Genomic DNA, 17387 nt, shown 5'->3' on the forward strand with positions numbered 1-17387 from the left:
ATCACCAGCTATCTAGTTATGGATAATAAGTGCTACCCGTACAAGGCCAAAATTGGTTGCTACTTAAGAATATTATGTAGGTAGGTAACATTCACATAACGGAATTTATAACCCATTTGGATACAGTACTAACATTTTTATCTTAAAACCGCGATTTCCTATTACCAAATAATTTTATTCCATTGTTTCACTACTTATATTTTTATCTTAAAATCCATGATTAACTGTAACGAAACTATTATATTTCATTAATGATAATGAGTTATGGAAATACTAATTATTGAGCGATAACAGATTAGTGCATGCACAATTAATTTAAGTAATTACAATAAATTTTAAACACATTACGTATTATCAAGGATTAAATACCCATAAAAAATATAGCATTACGTAAATATTACAAATGCTATTAGTTTGGTCGTTGAGCAGCAACCGCATAACTCCCGTAACGGATTTTAATTTTTGGTACACAGATCATGTCCGGGATAAAAATATTTTTTAAAACAAATTACACAGCAGTATCGAAGGGTGCATAACCCAATTCCTGCTGGCTCCCATTTGATAATTTATATAAAATGTAATTGTAATTAAAACGATTTGTAAACCGCATTCAGTAAAGCCGAAGATCGCGCCTCGTGGAGAAGACTATTAAATGACCTTGGACGGGATCACAATCCTCAGTAATGAGGGGCCGACTGAAGAGAGAGAGAAACCGCATTTATGCATATTAATACCCATATGTTGTGTCGAGTTCCCTTTTGCAAAATTTCACCCTTCGCCCCTGTTGTACAGTGGGACTTTCATTGCTGAAAAGATTTTAAAACGATAAGGGCTGCGAGCAATAGCTATTTGCTTATAGCTAGTTAGTTTGCTTATTGCTTATAGCGAGTAATAGCTAATATTAGCTAGAAACGGTAGTTCACTATCAAAACTAGTAAATATAGTGCTACCCTTTCTCGATATAATAAAAACACTCGAGCAGTAAAGCCAGAACAATATTTCGTTGATTAGTTTCCGGCATTGGTATTCGGACAGACTGATAGATATTTTTATATTAGATTACGAAAGGAAGTTAAGAAGGCCGTAATATCTGGCACATATGATTAGAACTCTACAATCATAGAGTTCATTTGTCGGAAGTTAAGAAAGTTATTACATTTAGAGGTTATTAATATTATCATTATATTACATCCTTCTTATACATAATTCGTAAATTTGGTTTGATTCTATGACTAACTCTTTTAAAACACACATACAAACATAGATCACGTCTTTATTCTTAAAGGGGTAGGTACAGGTGCACCCAGGGCAATCATTTTTCACCAGAGTGTTTCGTCTCATGATAGGGGGCGAGTCTATCGTCATATTAGGCACAAACTCCAGACTCCGGGCTGATACTGAACAGGAAAAACATAATTTTGTCATACCCGGGAATTGAACTCGAGGCCGCAACACTGCAGTCGTACCGAAATATAACCACGCCATCGATAAATCAAATACCAATTCCTAAAACTAAACGATACTAAATTAAAATACACTATGAAATTAATCGCTGGTTGCTACACACAAACCATTGACGCAATATTTTACAGTTTTTACCAATTGACCATGGTACGATACATACTGGTAAATCCTTGATTTAAAAATTAATAATCCGATGCATATATTAGAATGTAAACTGTGTTAATTTAAGGTCTCTTGAGAGATTTATTGGTGTACTTGTGATTAGGTGCGGCTTAGTACGTATAAGCTGGTTTTGTTGGTCATCCTCACGATAATTATAATACATAATGGGTATATAATTCTTCTATTTGTATCTCACTTTAATGTAGAATCGACGCAACATGATTTTTTAGGCATTTCACCTACATATTCCGACTTATTTGATAATATTAAAAAGGTTATTTTTGTTCGGAGGAGTGTATGGATAGAATTTAAACGTGAATCTTCTGATTAATTAAAGTTTATGATAACAGAGGTTTTTGCGTAGCTGTTTTACCGCCATATTCAATAAACGAGTCTATCTCAAAATAGACCAATCAAAACAAAGATTTTTGACACGTTTACAAATGACTTATTTTGATTTGTCCATTCTGGGGATCGGATTGAAGATTGAGGTTGGGATCGTTTGTTGAAAACGGCCGGTAATCAGCTACCGGCTAGTCCTCCTTGAGAATTCTGTTATTAATGGTTTTTCAATGATCAATTTTACACGATCGATCATAATTATGTCGAGTTACAGGTGTGTTACTACATAATTATGATTTTCATCATCATAATTGTGTCTAATTAACTGAATGAGGAGAAAGCACACCGCTCGCCTGATCATAGGTAAGTGCTATCTACGACTTCCTAAAAACAGTTATAAAATCGTGCAAACTTTGAAATACAAACCGTAGCACAGCATCAAGCTGCTCGCGTACCTAGAAGGGATCCAACAATGCTCCTATAACTGTTATTTTTAACAAAATTCTTCAGCCGTCTATCAACACCTCACACAAACATTCTAATAAAAGTCCTAAAAATCAAACGCTGAACAAAAATAATAAAGACGAAAACTCAACAGAACAAGACAGTCAGCAATGGTATTCCGGAGGTGCGTCACGGAGTGTTCCAGTAATCTCTTGCTTAACTGGATCTTCATTAATCCATCAGTGTGGGTTGTAACTGCCCTCGTGATATTGTGATGATTGAGCGCCACGTGACGAAGTTTGTTCACGTTCGTTTTTTAGGGCAGAGGCGGTAAAGGACAGTGTTGCGCAAATAGTAATTGGATTACAAATTACCGATTATGATTACAAAATGTAATTGGGATTACGATTACAAATTACTCCTTAACAAGCAATAATATTTTGCTTAAAAAGAGACCGTTGAGTGAATATAACCTATACTTGTTAACGAATATAAACAATTTTTATATCCAAATTACTCGAAATAGTTATCCCAAAATTCGATTAACGATATTTATTTAATTGGATTAACATTAACATATTTGTAATCATCATTGGTAATCGATTATTTTTTTGATAACGTTTATTTTTTCCATGTGTGATTTTTTTTTCTACATATGACGGTAAAATAAAATTAGAAATATACACAACTCACAAAATTCTTACATTTCGATTAATTTTTATTTGTAAAATTTCCAAAAACATACTTTTAATATAAATTAGACTTTCGGAAAACTCGAAATCAGATTTTAGGCAATAAAATAATATTTCAAATAAATTTAAGGACAACTTTCTTTTTCAAAATGAACAACTGTGGAACGCACTCACAAGAGTAATCATGTGATTGCGATTATTAATAAATGCAATCTTGATTAACTATAATTAGCGGTTGCAGTTGATGTGAAAGTAATTATATAACACTCTAATTACAGGTAATCGGATTAAATGTAATCTTGATTACAAAGTAATCAAATACGCCCTATATTGGTAAAAGAACCGTTGAGAGAAATACAGGTAAGTAATCATCAACAATAATTAAACATGTGCATACACTCGCAATTCCACCACATTTGTTACTGGTATGGATTATTTTGTTGCTGAAATTGATTTAACTTTACGAGTTTTACAGATTAGTGATCTTAGGCTAAACAATTATATTTTTTTTTCAATTCGAATAAGATGCGACTTAAATACCTATGCAAGAAAGAAAACCCATCCATGATGACAGTTTTAATACTCATATAACAGTTGACGTTAGAATCACTACGTATGTCGCCATGTCGGCATTAGTAAAGCTAGCTTGGTGGTCCAACACTCCCTTAACATTGGCTTTCAAATAGAAAAAAAAAACTACATAGATACATAGACGTCTTATATCTTTCTCCGCACTCTATAGCGTAATAAAACAAATTACTTTCCTACTATCGATTAATATAAAATTGCAAAGAATTTGTCATAGAGAACTAATTCAATTAATATTCGCAGCATCGAAAAAAGTAGTTTTATTTATGATTATTATATTCCACGGCGTGAAGCATTGTGCCGTGCGGAAGGCTCGTCATTGCTATCTAAATTACATCTGCCGTTGAATGGAACGCCATATCGCGTGGCAATCTCGTCGGAGATCTGTGACGACGTAAGTGACCGGAAAATTGGCACACATGTGCAATTGTAGTGAAACTGTCCAAAATTTATCTTCATTTGTAATATACAAACTTATTCATACCATTCTATAAAATATAACAAACACCTATGGCCTTTCACTTTTCAATAATCCTGGTTGTATTTTATTGTAATAAAAATTATGTTTGAATGGGTCTTAAACTCAGGGATGTAGAATATGACAGTTGTTATGGAAGAATCGATTTTCTATCTAAACTAAATTAGAAGATTTTGTGTCTAGCGTATTCTGCTGAGGGACAATATGATCGGATAGGTCAATGTACGATAATAAAAAAGTGAAAGTCGTTTTATAGCACTTGAACTATAATCTGGCTCGTAAGAACTGTTTACAAACAGAATGTAATAAAAGATGTTGAAATTGCGAATTAAGAAAGAGAAAGACAGAAGTAGCCAACACTGGAATTGTAAAGCTGTTGACTCCAATAGACAACATGACCTAAATAGTCGACGCTGTAGGACCGTCGACCGAGCGAAGGTCGCATAGAACCGATGCAAGCTGCGCAGGATCGCTCGGTGTTGACCTTGTCCTATCTCTAAAATCATCAAAACAGTGGGTGCAGTGAACTTTCCAAGGTCTCTGAATCACTTGGATATAATCTAAATAACGTTATCATTGCACGACCTGGTACCAATTTTTTTTACTTCTTTACCTGTTTTTATTTATAGCAGACAATACCTTCATAGACTATACAATTTGTAGAATACAATTAAAGGTTATTTCCTACATGAGAGTTCATGCGTACATGCTTCAATGATGTTTCGAAACTTAATGACATATTGGCACCACGCTTCAGCGAACTAAGAAAATGCAGTGACGAAATCGACAGGTTGGAAACACTATTCAAAGTGTTTATAGAGACTCGGATATTTTAACTAAGAAAGGAAAGAAACAACTCCATAGTCCATACTACACCACGGATGAACTAGCATACGTTCTATATAATTAAATACAAGTGGTGGTTACTCATTGTACGATTAACTGAAATTAGTTATTTTGGGTACCAGCTGTCATTCGTGTTATCCACCATCAAAAATTATATTTTTTAACCTCCGAAGGACGACCAGGCCGTCTTGTTAAAGTAATAACAACAATTTAAACTAATATTTTACCTCAGGGATAAACACATAGATATTTCTTGGCTGTCTCGTAAAATTCAAAACTACTACATTACGCGCGGCATACAAAGTAGTTTCAATAAACAACATTAAATTATAGCGACAAAGTACGCCCTAACGTAAACTTGAAATTGAATTGAATTATGACTTGTTTTCGACTTGAAAAATTCTGAAAGATCCGGCTTAAAGACCTACATCGTGATCCTTCGTGATTCGTGGACTGATTTGCGTACGTAAACGTTGTTTTAATACCTTTGTTGTACTATAATGACTTCCTATATTCTTCCGCGAGTGAAATATCAATGGACGTCACTATCCCATAGTAAATTAATAAAATTCTTGTTTTCTCGGTTGCCTTCGGTTATACGATAAAGTTAACGGAGGTCGGTCACTAGATACTATTAATTGCAGTATTTCTTATTTGCGTGTGATAATCTTACACTTGCACTTTACTGATTTGATGGATGTATCTCACACAAGAATTTTGTTTAGTTGCTTCCACGGCCCTATCACCTATTTTTAACTTGGGGATCCAGTTTAAAGGTGGACATTGCGACAGCATTAAAAATGAAATCACATACTCGTCTTTACGTGTGCTAACATTGTGCCAAAAATCGTCTATAGTGAATATTTTCACCAAAAAACCCGGATTTACTTTTCATTTTTGTACTCATTGTGTAGTTTAGTGCGAATATGGTGTGTGCGTGAATGTATTTCTGACTTAGTATTATGTTGCCATTGCGGTGAATTCTCTCAGAGTAATAATAATGGCATTAGGGCGTGTTAAATCAAAATTACTTTTTATTAATTCTTTTTTTTTGATATTTATTATGTTCGAAACTTATTTTTTTATTTTATATCTACGCTTCGAGTCACTATTGTCACTTACAACTTACAGTCACTAATTAAACTGTTATATTCAAGAATTTAACGTTTCATTTAGTTAGAAAATGTCAAAATGACTGCACATCTTGTTAGGGAAACCAACATAAAGTGAAAAATAATACTTGAAGAGTGCGAAAATTTGTGACATTACTGTATGTATTAAAATAATTTTGGACCTTTTATTGTAGTACTGGCTATTGCTCGCGGCATCGCCCGCGTGGATAAGTTTTCCGAGATAAAAGTCTTGCTATATATTTTCCCAGGGTAGAAAGTAACCTAAAACATTCCTAGTAGTCTTTCATTATCTCCATACAAAATTTCATAAAATCCGTTCAGAACATTTTTAAAAAATCGATAACGTACACACAGACAGAAAAGAGGGACTTTGTTTTATAATATGTAAAGATAAATTTAAACTGTATCGGATCGCAGTTGATGATTAGTTCGTGTTTTGAGTTTTGAGGTAGACCACAGAGCCTGTACGTGTAATCAAGCTGTAAATTGTGGTACCGTTTCAAGTAATTAATTAATTTCGCTCCGTATACATGAAGATCGATTCGTTTATACGTAAATAATCGATTGAAACTGCTATGTAGTACACTTAATATGATAAATCCTACCTCTTAATAATATAAATACAACAATCACATGAAGATGTATGTCATAAAATTGTCATTAGTCTAGCGGTGGTATAAACGGACGAAAGAAGAAAACGAAGTCTCACGTTCAATCCCAAATAGGAAAAATAAATTGATCCGATAAAAACGTTTCATCTTAGTTTGGAATTATTCATTATTAATCACAGTTGACCATTTTTACTATTAGAAAACATATAAGTACTCTACCCCAATGAATTATAGCAATTAATAACATAAGTATCCTTATATATGTCCATAGACCTTTCAATACATTACAATAGCTACAAAAGATAATTCTAAGCCCCAACCTTGACAAGGTTTTCGAAATAAATCAGCCAATAGTGCCGGACTTAATTCTTCACGTCATGATTATCGCAATGATACGTGCCATGTATTCTGATGGCTTTGTATTGTTCCTTTAATACGGTGGTTACTGGCCATTTATAATTAAGGTGACCGTAATACGGTGGCCATTAAAACCTAAGCAATATTATAGGGAAGTTTTATGATTGCTAGAGTTAAAAGCGTGGATTTTTGTTCATAACTTTAAAATTTTCTGACGATATCTTATTTTTTTTAGAAGTGTTAAATGGCTGTCCCATTTATTAGGTATATAGTGGTATTTAAAACATTTAGGACCTGTTTACTTCGGCTGAGAAAATGCTACTTAAATATATAAATAAAATATATAATACTTAAACATATAAATCTATAAGCCGACCAAATCCAAAAGTCACACTCTAACATATGCTCCCAAAAAACGGCAATAAAATTAGTACTAATACGACTATACCATAACATTGGTCTCCTCGATGCCTACCTAAAGCCTGGTGCAGCAACTACCTTTAAAGTACAATAAAAATTTAATTACTTTTAAGGTATATGAGGCAATAGTTTCTCTGTAAAAATAACAGTAACTTAAGACTAGACCTAGTTTAAAGATCTCACTTTAAACTAGGTCTTCGAATCACATTAGATTTCGTTTACACAAGTAATTACAAAACTAAAGCACTTTGTAAATAAACGTTCAATAATTCTAATGACTGAGGTCATACAGATATTGTTTGTGTTAACATACAAGGAATTTGAATATAGTTTTCTTCACTTCAGAAAGCTGAAGTGAAGTAACTTTCCCTATAATTTAAATAAAGTATGTGGTAGTGAAAATATAATGGTGATCGTAAAATTGAAAACAGTGAAGTTATATACAACAAAGAACTTTATTTCAAGTATGTTCATACAGCATGACCACAAGCATAATATCGGCGTATTTATTAACTAATGAGTAGACAACCACGATTACTTTACTGGTAAGAAAGTATTTACAACAGTCGCCTTTAGATAAACACGCCACGTTAAAACTTGTATATGGCTTGTGAACCTGAGGAATTTGTACGCACACACACTCACGCCTTTCATCCTCGAAGGGGTAGGCAGAGGCATATCTGGTACACCCACTTTTCGCCGTACGTATTCTGTCCCGTGACGTGGACGACTTTTTCGCAATATCGGGAACAACTTCCAGACTCCAGACTAATACTAAATGGAAAATCTCAATATTGCTTGATCCGGGGATCGAACCCAAGATCTCAGCACTGCAATCGTAATACAATTACGCCACCAAGGCAGTTATTTGAGGAATTTGTGAGAATATATAATACCAATTAAAGAAACAACATGGTGATTTAAACTGACACAATTGTCAGCTGTTTGAGATAAGGAAAAAAAAGAAGAAAATTTTGCATTACAAGATTTTAACTTAATTACCTTTAATTTCATAAAACAAAAATACAAGAATTATAATCAATGATTTTAAAGTAAGGATTCACAAGTCTATCAAGTTTCTACGGAGCGTTTCGCAAAAATCGATATCGCAAAAAAAGCATTTCAATATAATATTTTGAAATCTTTTCATTTGGACCGTTTTATAATACAAAAGTGTCTTGCATAATTTAACCAAATTTGATCTTTATCAACTCAAAGAACCTTTCACTTATGCTTGCATCTTACAAAACATCTCAGGTCAAGTTGCATTTACAAAAATGCTTGGTTTGTCCCAAGTTTTTACTGGATTCTTTTGTGTCCAACAGGTAAGCGATCCAAAAGGGATGGGTTTTTCTAAAAGGGATTCCCCGAGCGTATTCTTGCAGCTGTGAAAGTCCAGCAATAATTTTTAGGTAAATACGTAACTTTGACTCAAAAGTAGAAAAGATACGACGGTTGTTATAGTTTCTAAATTATTATTAAATTAGGCATAGTTAGATACAAAATATTAAAATACAGTGAAGTAACCTGGACTGTATTTACAATATAATCATTTAACTAGAGTGACGAGTCTGATTATAAAATATCAATTCCGAAAAAAATACAAAAACTTATTTAACACAGAACATTTTTCGTTAATGTCTCTTAATAATATAAACATAGATCATGAACTTTATATTTCACTTACGTAATGACTATACATTAATTATTAATTATTGTAAATTTACATCAAGCAGGCTAATTAATTAAGTACAACTAGAATCTTTGAGCCACTCTAGAACATAAATGGAGCGAATCAAATTATAAAACAAGAAAATTCTAGAAGTACGGAAATTTTAGAATCTGTAGAGCATAAATTAAATATATACGTTTACATTTGCAAACAGCAAACGTCTAAAATACAATTAAAAAGAGAACACTTATTTTCGCTTTCACGTTTATTATTGGTGTTGAATATATCGCGTATCAAATTTATAAACTGTTCTCGGGCACGTGTGCATTGAAATTAAACTAGAGGTCAGTTGGTGAAACTACGATCACCGAGGATTTATTCTCGAAGGAGGTAGACCGTTACTCTGGAGGATTCTTTGTTGTTGTGTGTGTTTTTGTACAATTATTTCTCATCTAGTTTGCTGTAAACATTTGATCTAGAAAATGTAGCACATAAAAAATTAAAATCCTTCTAATACAAATTTTATAAATAATTTATTTTAAAAAACATCAATAATTAACTACATTATAAGTAAAGGTTTTTTGCTTCGGGATATCAAATTATACTTAGAAAATAACATTTATTATGCAATTAGCACACAATGTCAACTCTTCATTAAATTTCGTCAACTTATTTTTTTACTTCTAAACTACATTACACATTTACTCATGGTATAATGTGACTTAATTAGTTAAATACTTCATTACTCAACCTTTTTGCATTGCTTTACAAACCAGAATCTGCGAGACAAATATCAGACACATGTATTCTCTTTGATCAGACATGTATTCATCTAGAATGATGCCGGTAAATATTTTTATGGTCATTTTATTGTGGCACAAAAAGCAATGACACCTGACTGATGATCCTTTTATGTTGTAAAGCACAATGGAATGGTTAAAGCGTATCGTAATAAAAATTCCTAAGGCTGTCAATTGAAATGTCACTTTAACAAAGTAAACTTATATTTTAGGTAACAAACCTTTCTATTCTTTAGTAAGTTTCTTTTTATTTGCTGTGAAGCAATATTCGGAATCTATTAATATTAGCTATTTTGCAAGTGTTTGCGTTAGTTCATTGTTATCTAAATTTAATTCCTCAAGGTATAGTTGTATTGCGTGCGCGGTACCCGCTGTGAGGTCCCGGGTTTGAATCCTGGGTCGGACAAAATTATATTGGGTTTTTATGCTCAGTATCAACTCTGAATCTTGAATTTGTGTCCGATATGGCGATAAAGAATTTTATTTTATACTAAGTAAGCATAACGAAAGTAATATAAATGGATAATCAAATTAATCACAGCACATATATGATAATCAATATTTTAAAATTTCGCCACAAATCTATAAATCATGTATATAATATTATACCAACTCTGTATTCTATACTGTCCTAATCTTGAACCGGGCTTGCTCGATGATTGAGAGAATTTAGGCTAGGACCATCTATCAGATGGACTAAGGTCCGTCCCGCTAGCCTAATGCGGGCTCTACAATATAGAGCCCTTAATCATGAAACCAAGGCCGTCATGCTAACATCAGTGGTGGATATTTTTTGGTCTAAGTTTACCATAAGCTAACTTATGTCGCTACAAAAAAACGGAAAAGTTCAAGTTGGATTCGAGCAACGGGGGATCCGTACAAATTTGTAGGTAATCTAAAATATAAGTTTAAACTTGAGAAACTTAACTTTGCCGTTCGATCTTTAGATACGGCTAATGAACCAGCCGAGAATAATAAGATTGTAATAATAAATACGTTTTTTGTTTGTAATGTACATATTTACTGTACATTTGCTATAAGATATTGCTTTTTGTCAAATTTCATGATTCTAGGTCAACGAGAAATACCCTATAGGTTTTGATTCTCTTGTTAAATTGTTAAATTTGCGACATAAATGGTCATATCTTTTGAACGCGTTGGCTTATAAGTTAGATTTTTTCACAGCTGCTAGAGATAGTAGACCACGAGTATTTTATATAAATTTCACTAGACAACTCTACCCGCTTCTGAGAAAAAAGGCTCTTGATGTACAGACAGACAACAAAGTAATCCTAAAAGGGTTCCCTTGAGGTACGGAACCCTAAAAACGTTCGTTGTCTGACGCCAGACTTTACGCTCTACCTGTTCGGTTACGAAGATGGCATTGTTTGCTGAGTTTCGTTATTCGTGACTATTCCTTTGACAATACCTTACATACCTCTATTATTACTAACGTAGTAATGTCTTCTGTTTTGTATTCTGACTGATTTAATAGCAGATAAGTCTTATATTGTACTTGACATGGCTATTTGTCGAATTTTTTCAAAGACTTTAGAACTATATGCGTAACTAACTAACCTTATGTTTTGTATAAATAACCACAAAATACATTTCTATTATTGAAACCACTAATGTGCATTGGTATTGACATAAAACTATTTTGTGTCTCGAAGTCTGACAGTGACAATGTGAGTTCTTTCTGCGTAAATCGGACCGGTAACAGCTAAAAAATTAAAATTTTCTATTATTGTAAAATGTATATAATTAGATATTTTAACTTTGACTTTTCGAACTACCAACACGTTAGTCCCTCTGGTGACTATGAATGCTGCAGTCTTCGTAATGTCGGGAGAAAAAGCAGCGATAAAATCCGTTTATTTTTTGTTGCAATTCACGTAAACATAACAAATCGTCGTGCATTGGTATATGTCTGCAGATAATTTTTTTGAAAATACATGTTTAATATTTATTAATAAGTCATGGTCTGCTTTATAACATTTAAAATATAAATGAATTTCTTTAGTAAAACTATTAATTATTTATTTGGAAAGAAATCCTTGACCAGTTTAGAGTTTTAATAAAACGGTACTAGAAGGTAATTAGTTAAAACTCTATGATCATTTAAATTGATTTAATTAGTCATAAAATAGTGACATGTCCAAGGTATGCAATGTTATACGACCATTAACTAATTGTTTATGAGTCATAAAATTGCTTATAGGCAATATATACTTATGTGGATATCCAACTTCCATTTTTTTTTTCGTATATTCGATTGTGATTCTTATGTTTTTGCTTCACCGACTAAAATTACCTTTAAAATCTAAAAAAATACTGACTTAATTTTAAGTGATTAACCAAAATAAGCCTTTTTGTCAAATAACGCAAACAAAAGCGGTGTGACTGTTCAAATACTTAATACTAAGGACCTTTATTCTTTGTCATACGCCTGTACTGAACGAAGACTCATATAACAAAGACGGGCTTTTCAGTAAATAAATTATTTAATTAAAGAAAATACTCCTAATATCAAATACTTTCATTGGGGACAAATACATATAAGACTTATATGTATTTGTCCCGAATGAAAGTGTTTGCTGTCTACAAAAGAAGTCATATATATACACATATCTTTACGTGATACGGTCAACTAAGTAACTATAGATGTGTTTTAACAATATACACCGGCACTTGATCAAATAAATGATGTAAGGCGTTTTGATCGCCAATAATACCAGAAATATAGCTTAAAAAAATGAATAAGGGAAGGGTCTTCAATGTTTTTGGAAATCCCACATACCGTACGAAACGTAACAGCGATTTATTATTTTACGTTACTTTTATGTTAGACATTTGCTACCCCGGCTATCCATGCTTATATTGCAATAATATCAGCTGTATTATATACTGGCCCACTATTAGGCGTGGACGTCCTCTACTACTGAAAGGGAAGTACGGTGGACTAGTCTCTGTTAGCACACTTCACATAACTTGGAATATCTTATGAAGAACTCCTCGGGTATACAGGTTTCCTTACAATGTTTTCTATCACCGTAGACTAATGTATTTGGCGTGTTTCTAAATTTTTTTGTTCTGTTTTTATAGCGTTGCCTAGTTTCCATGATGATCTAACTAATGAGCTAAAATGTTTCATCGCTATCTTGTATCGATACAATAAAGAGATTGTGTGAAAAGAGAGCGCAACAGGTAATAAAGTTTATGTCTTAAGAGAAATGGTATTATGTCTTTGTTAAAGTATAGTTGAAAGCTGTTTATTAATATGTGATGGCAAGTTGGATTTTGTTAAATGATTTTAGTGTTCCGTACTTTAAAGGCAACCCTTATAGGATCACTTTGTTGACCTGTCTGTCTGGCTGTCAATACTCTTTTACTCAGAAATAAATTACATAAAATTTATGTTTGTCATAAATTTTATACTCGAGTCTCTTTTAGATGGGAAAAAATAAAAGTTCTTAGACAAATCTGTCACATACTGTGACTTAAAATATATGGATCTTAAAATTCCTTTTTTTCGCGTTCAATAAACGCGTTATCGCTCCCATCACTAGGGGGTTAGTGGGACGGTTAAGTTGATTTCAGCGGGCTTACGTCCCAATGTCGACTCGGGAGCATAGCATCATCCGCGCGAGCATTGGACCGCTCCCTAACCCCTGTATACCCTGCAGCGGCAAACCAACCAAAACCCACGGTAGCCTTCGGGGCATACCAGATGGCTGCGGGGTATGTTGTAGCAATTAACTCCCTGCATCTGAAATTAACCTTCAATCGTACAATCTTTATCTCATCATGTTGATAATTGTCTAATATAACATGTGATATAATTTAGATAGCACCTTTGTACTTCTAGCTACGTAACATCCCATTGTTAATTTATTGCCTACTGTATGCACATTGTGTAGTGAATACTGTTGACCGGTGTCTATAAATAAACAAATGAGAGTTTGTTTATGTTTTGTTCATTGTATCAGGAAGACGACTATTGAAATTTATTGTATTTTCCTGATGTGAGATATATTTATTCACAGTATTATAATATCAGCCCTGTATTATATGTATACTGCCCTACTGTACACAGGCCTCCTCTACTACTGAGAGGGATTAGTCCACCACGCTGGCCTAGTGTGGATTGGTAGACTTCACATTCCTTCGAAATTTCTATAGAGAACTTCTCAGGTATGCAGGTTTCCTAACGATGTTTACCTTTACCGTTAAAGATTATTTTTAGAAAAGTCTGAGATGTGTTCCCTTGGTTTTTGAACCTGCGGACATTTGTCTCGGCAGTGCGTTCCACAACCAACTAGGCTATCGCCGCACAGTGTTATGCTATATACATTTATTGTGCAGTATATATTCATATAAGTGTAATTCGCAATATTCCATTATAATAATGACTGAAATGCGGAAATTGGTCGTCATTATAAAATAATTTATTTTGTGTATTTTGCCTGAAGTAGTACAGATGACGAATTAAATATTTTTTGTAAATAATGCAAATATTAACAAAAATGAAGGCTGTAGTTTATCCACGAAAAATATAAAGAGGGACTTTATTTTCAGAAAATCTTTCACACAGGCTGAGCCGCGACCAAAAGCTAGTACCTATTACAATCAAATTGGGGATATTATGGTTTGTACTTATTACGTTTTTAATTAATCCTTGTACAGCGATTTACGCAGAGCCAACACAAATATAACTGAAATAAAGTATTATAGAGACTTTCCTGTCGTCACATCCGCCATTACAACTCTTGTAAGCCAGGATCAGCAGTGGCACGCATTTTATGACACCGAGCAGTGAAGCTCGGCAAATCTCAAGGAAAACTAATTTGTCATTATCCCGCAACGACATTAATCAAATAGAAAGATAGGAATGAGTTGGAAATTTTAATTGTCCACTATAAAATACAATACACTGTAAAATTACCTATGATAAGTATCATCAATTTTAGAAAACTAGGTTAATATCTATTCCAATCTTCCCAGTATACTCATACGCCCAACAAAAAACGGGTAACACGTAACCGACATAATACGTAACAAAGGCTAGGAAGCAAAACTGCGTGAGAATTTATCGATAGTTCACGTACATGTTGATAGTTTATTAAAATGTTGTTTTTTAAGACAAAAATATTGTTATATCATGTCGAGACAGGTTCTTATTTATAACTTAACATTGTAATTGCAATGAAACAGCCTTATATTCTGATTATAAATAAAATAAGTGTTTACAGTTACGTAAAATATAGCTAGTTGTTTTTTGTTTTAAGGTATATAATTCTAAGTTCTTGAAATTGTAATAAGGTATAAGCCTTAGTTTTGAAAAAGTAAATTTTAAATAATTTCTAATACATATTAAAAACTTAATATGACTTTGGTTTTGTAAGAACTTGTGTACTACATGTGAGTATTGTTCAAAAATAAAGTAAATATGGTAATGATGCTTTTTTATATTTTAATTTATTATGCTACAAAATTTAAACATAGCGATGGTATATTATATTTATTATGTAATATTGAATAAGCGCACCTGAAGTTTATTTTTATTGATATAGTATTTTTTATTTCCAACCAGATAAAATGAACCTGTCAACAGGTTATTGTTACGTAAAATCGTTTTGCAAATCTTAAACAGTTACTTATGCAATTCGCACTACAATTTATTTAAAAAAAAACAGATGCGATTTTCCAACATAATTTTTGGTGAATTAAAAAAGCAAGAGTTGGTCAAGGTATGGTTGGTAATAAACGCTTTAACAATACCGTCAATAACTTTCGATGTTACACGGTTATTACAACTGTAGTGATATTTCTTAATTTATTTATTAAGCCAATTTCATATTTATTTGTATGGTTAATTAATAAAAAATATTAAATTATTACAGTATTAATTTTGTATTTCCTGCTGCTATTTTATAAATAAGCGTTATTAAATGCACTTTATTTAAAAATATACGAACTAACTAATAGATTCCGATGAGGCACGAGGCAGGAAACATCAATTTCTTATTAATTAAGTTGTTAAACCTAGAAGCGCGTAGGCACATAATTATTGGATATCTGCAGCAAGATAAATGTCTGTAAAAACAACAGCGAGAAAGTGTACTCGTGCCGGACGTGGTCGGACCGTGTGTTGTAAATGGGTGGCCGCAAAACGAAACTGCACCTTTGCAATAGGTCGCCTCGACACCGTTTATGCAATCAACGACGGACATAAAAAAAATAAATTATAAAAACGGCGAAAATTACCTTGAATTCTAGAGGGTTGCTCTTTCACAGTGAAAAAAAAATAATCCTGCAGTATTAAATGCGTTCCGATACACTGGCAAAATCACTTCGTTCCACACTGTTTTTATTTTTCACCTCACTGAATTCGAATACATTTTAATTAATTTGAAAATCGAATCGTTTGAAAGTTCGAGTGGCGGTTGCGCGTGCGCCGTGCGGCGTTCGGCTGTGACGGTAGAGCGCGAAGTGTTGGGATTGTGACCACCCCACTACGCTCGCGACATCACTGTGCTGTTGAAACTCCGAGATAAGGACCACCTCCACATCCACTTACCGCTTCCCGCTGCGAGGGCCCTAATCCTTTATGAGACGAAATAGGAGTCTATGAACTTTGTCACATAGTTTTTGTCGTCGCATTGTCGATGGAATTCTACGAATTTTGTCATAATGTGAGTGACGCTTCACCTGCCCTGTTATGTATTCAGGATACATTCAATAAAAAAATAAAATAATAATACATGATAGTTGTAAATAACGAAGAAAATGAAGCTATCATTTTGAAAAAGCCAACGTAGTATCACACATGATGAAGATACTCTTAATGGTAACACGACACAGTCTTTTGTCTTTCATTTCCTTTATCTACGTGTGTGGTTCGAGTCCCGATCTTAACATTCTTTTTAATGGAACGTAATCTCCTTCCTAAAAACGTGGTTGTGTAATTTGTTTTTGAGTTGTTTGAATGTTATTTGACCCGAGTCGGTCTCGATAGTCAATCACGGACCTACGTAACATAGTTACGAACAAGGTAAACGGGTGTGGTTGAACTAATTGCAATCACTTGAATTAAAATCGGGTTTATTGAAGAAATCTGGTGGTTCTTGAATTGTATTATGGATTTAAAGATATCTTAGTTTGTATTACATTGAGTTTTCGAGTTATATTTACTCATCGTTTAGAATCTTTGTCCAGTTAATCCCTAATTGTAAATGCAGCTTAATATTTAAGTATTAATTATCTTCTTTATGCGTAGTTTTTCGTCATAGGCGCAAACCGCCAGTTGCAGATTTGTTAGTATTTTCATTCTATCTAATTACCCATTTAGATCTTTGGTGTTACATTATTAAAGGTT

The 17387-nt window shown here is 33.1% G+C and overlaps 1 protein-coding gene across 1 annotated transcript in view; it reads right to left on the bottom strand.

Moving 5' to 3' along the window:
* LOC115454511 (patched domain-containing protein 3) overlaps positions 1–16542 on the bottom strand; it is a 47173-nt gene extending 30631 nt beyond the window's left edge. Inside the window, exon 1 of the mRNA XM_030183250.2 lies at positions 16277–16542. The gene's annotated coding sequence lies outside the window, so the exon portion shown is untranslated. The remainder of the gene's footprint in view (positions 1–16276) is intronic.
* Between the last annotated feature and the right edge of the window lie 845 nt (positions 16543–17387).

Source organism: Manduca sexta, chromosome 17, assembly GCF_014839805.1.
Source record: "Manduca sexta isolate Smith_Timp_Sample1 chromosome 17, JHU_Msex_v1.0, whole genome shotgun sequence".
Taxonomy (NCBI): domain Eukaryota; kingdom Metazoa; phylum Arthropoda; class Insecta; order Lepidoptera; family Sphingidae; genus Manduca; species Manduca sexta.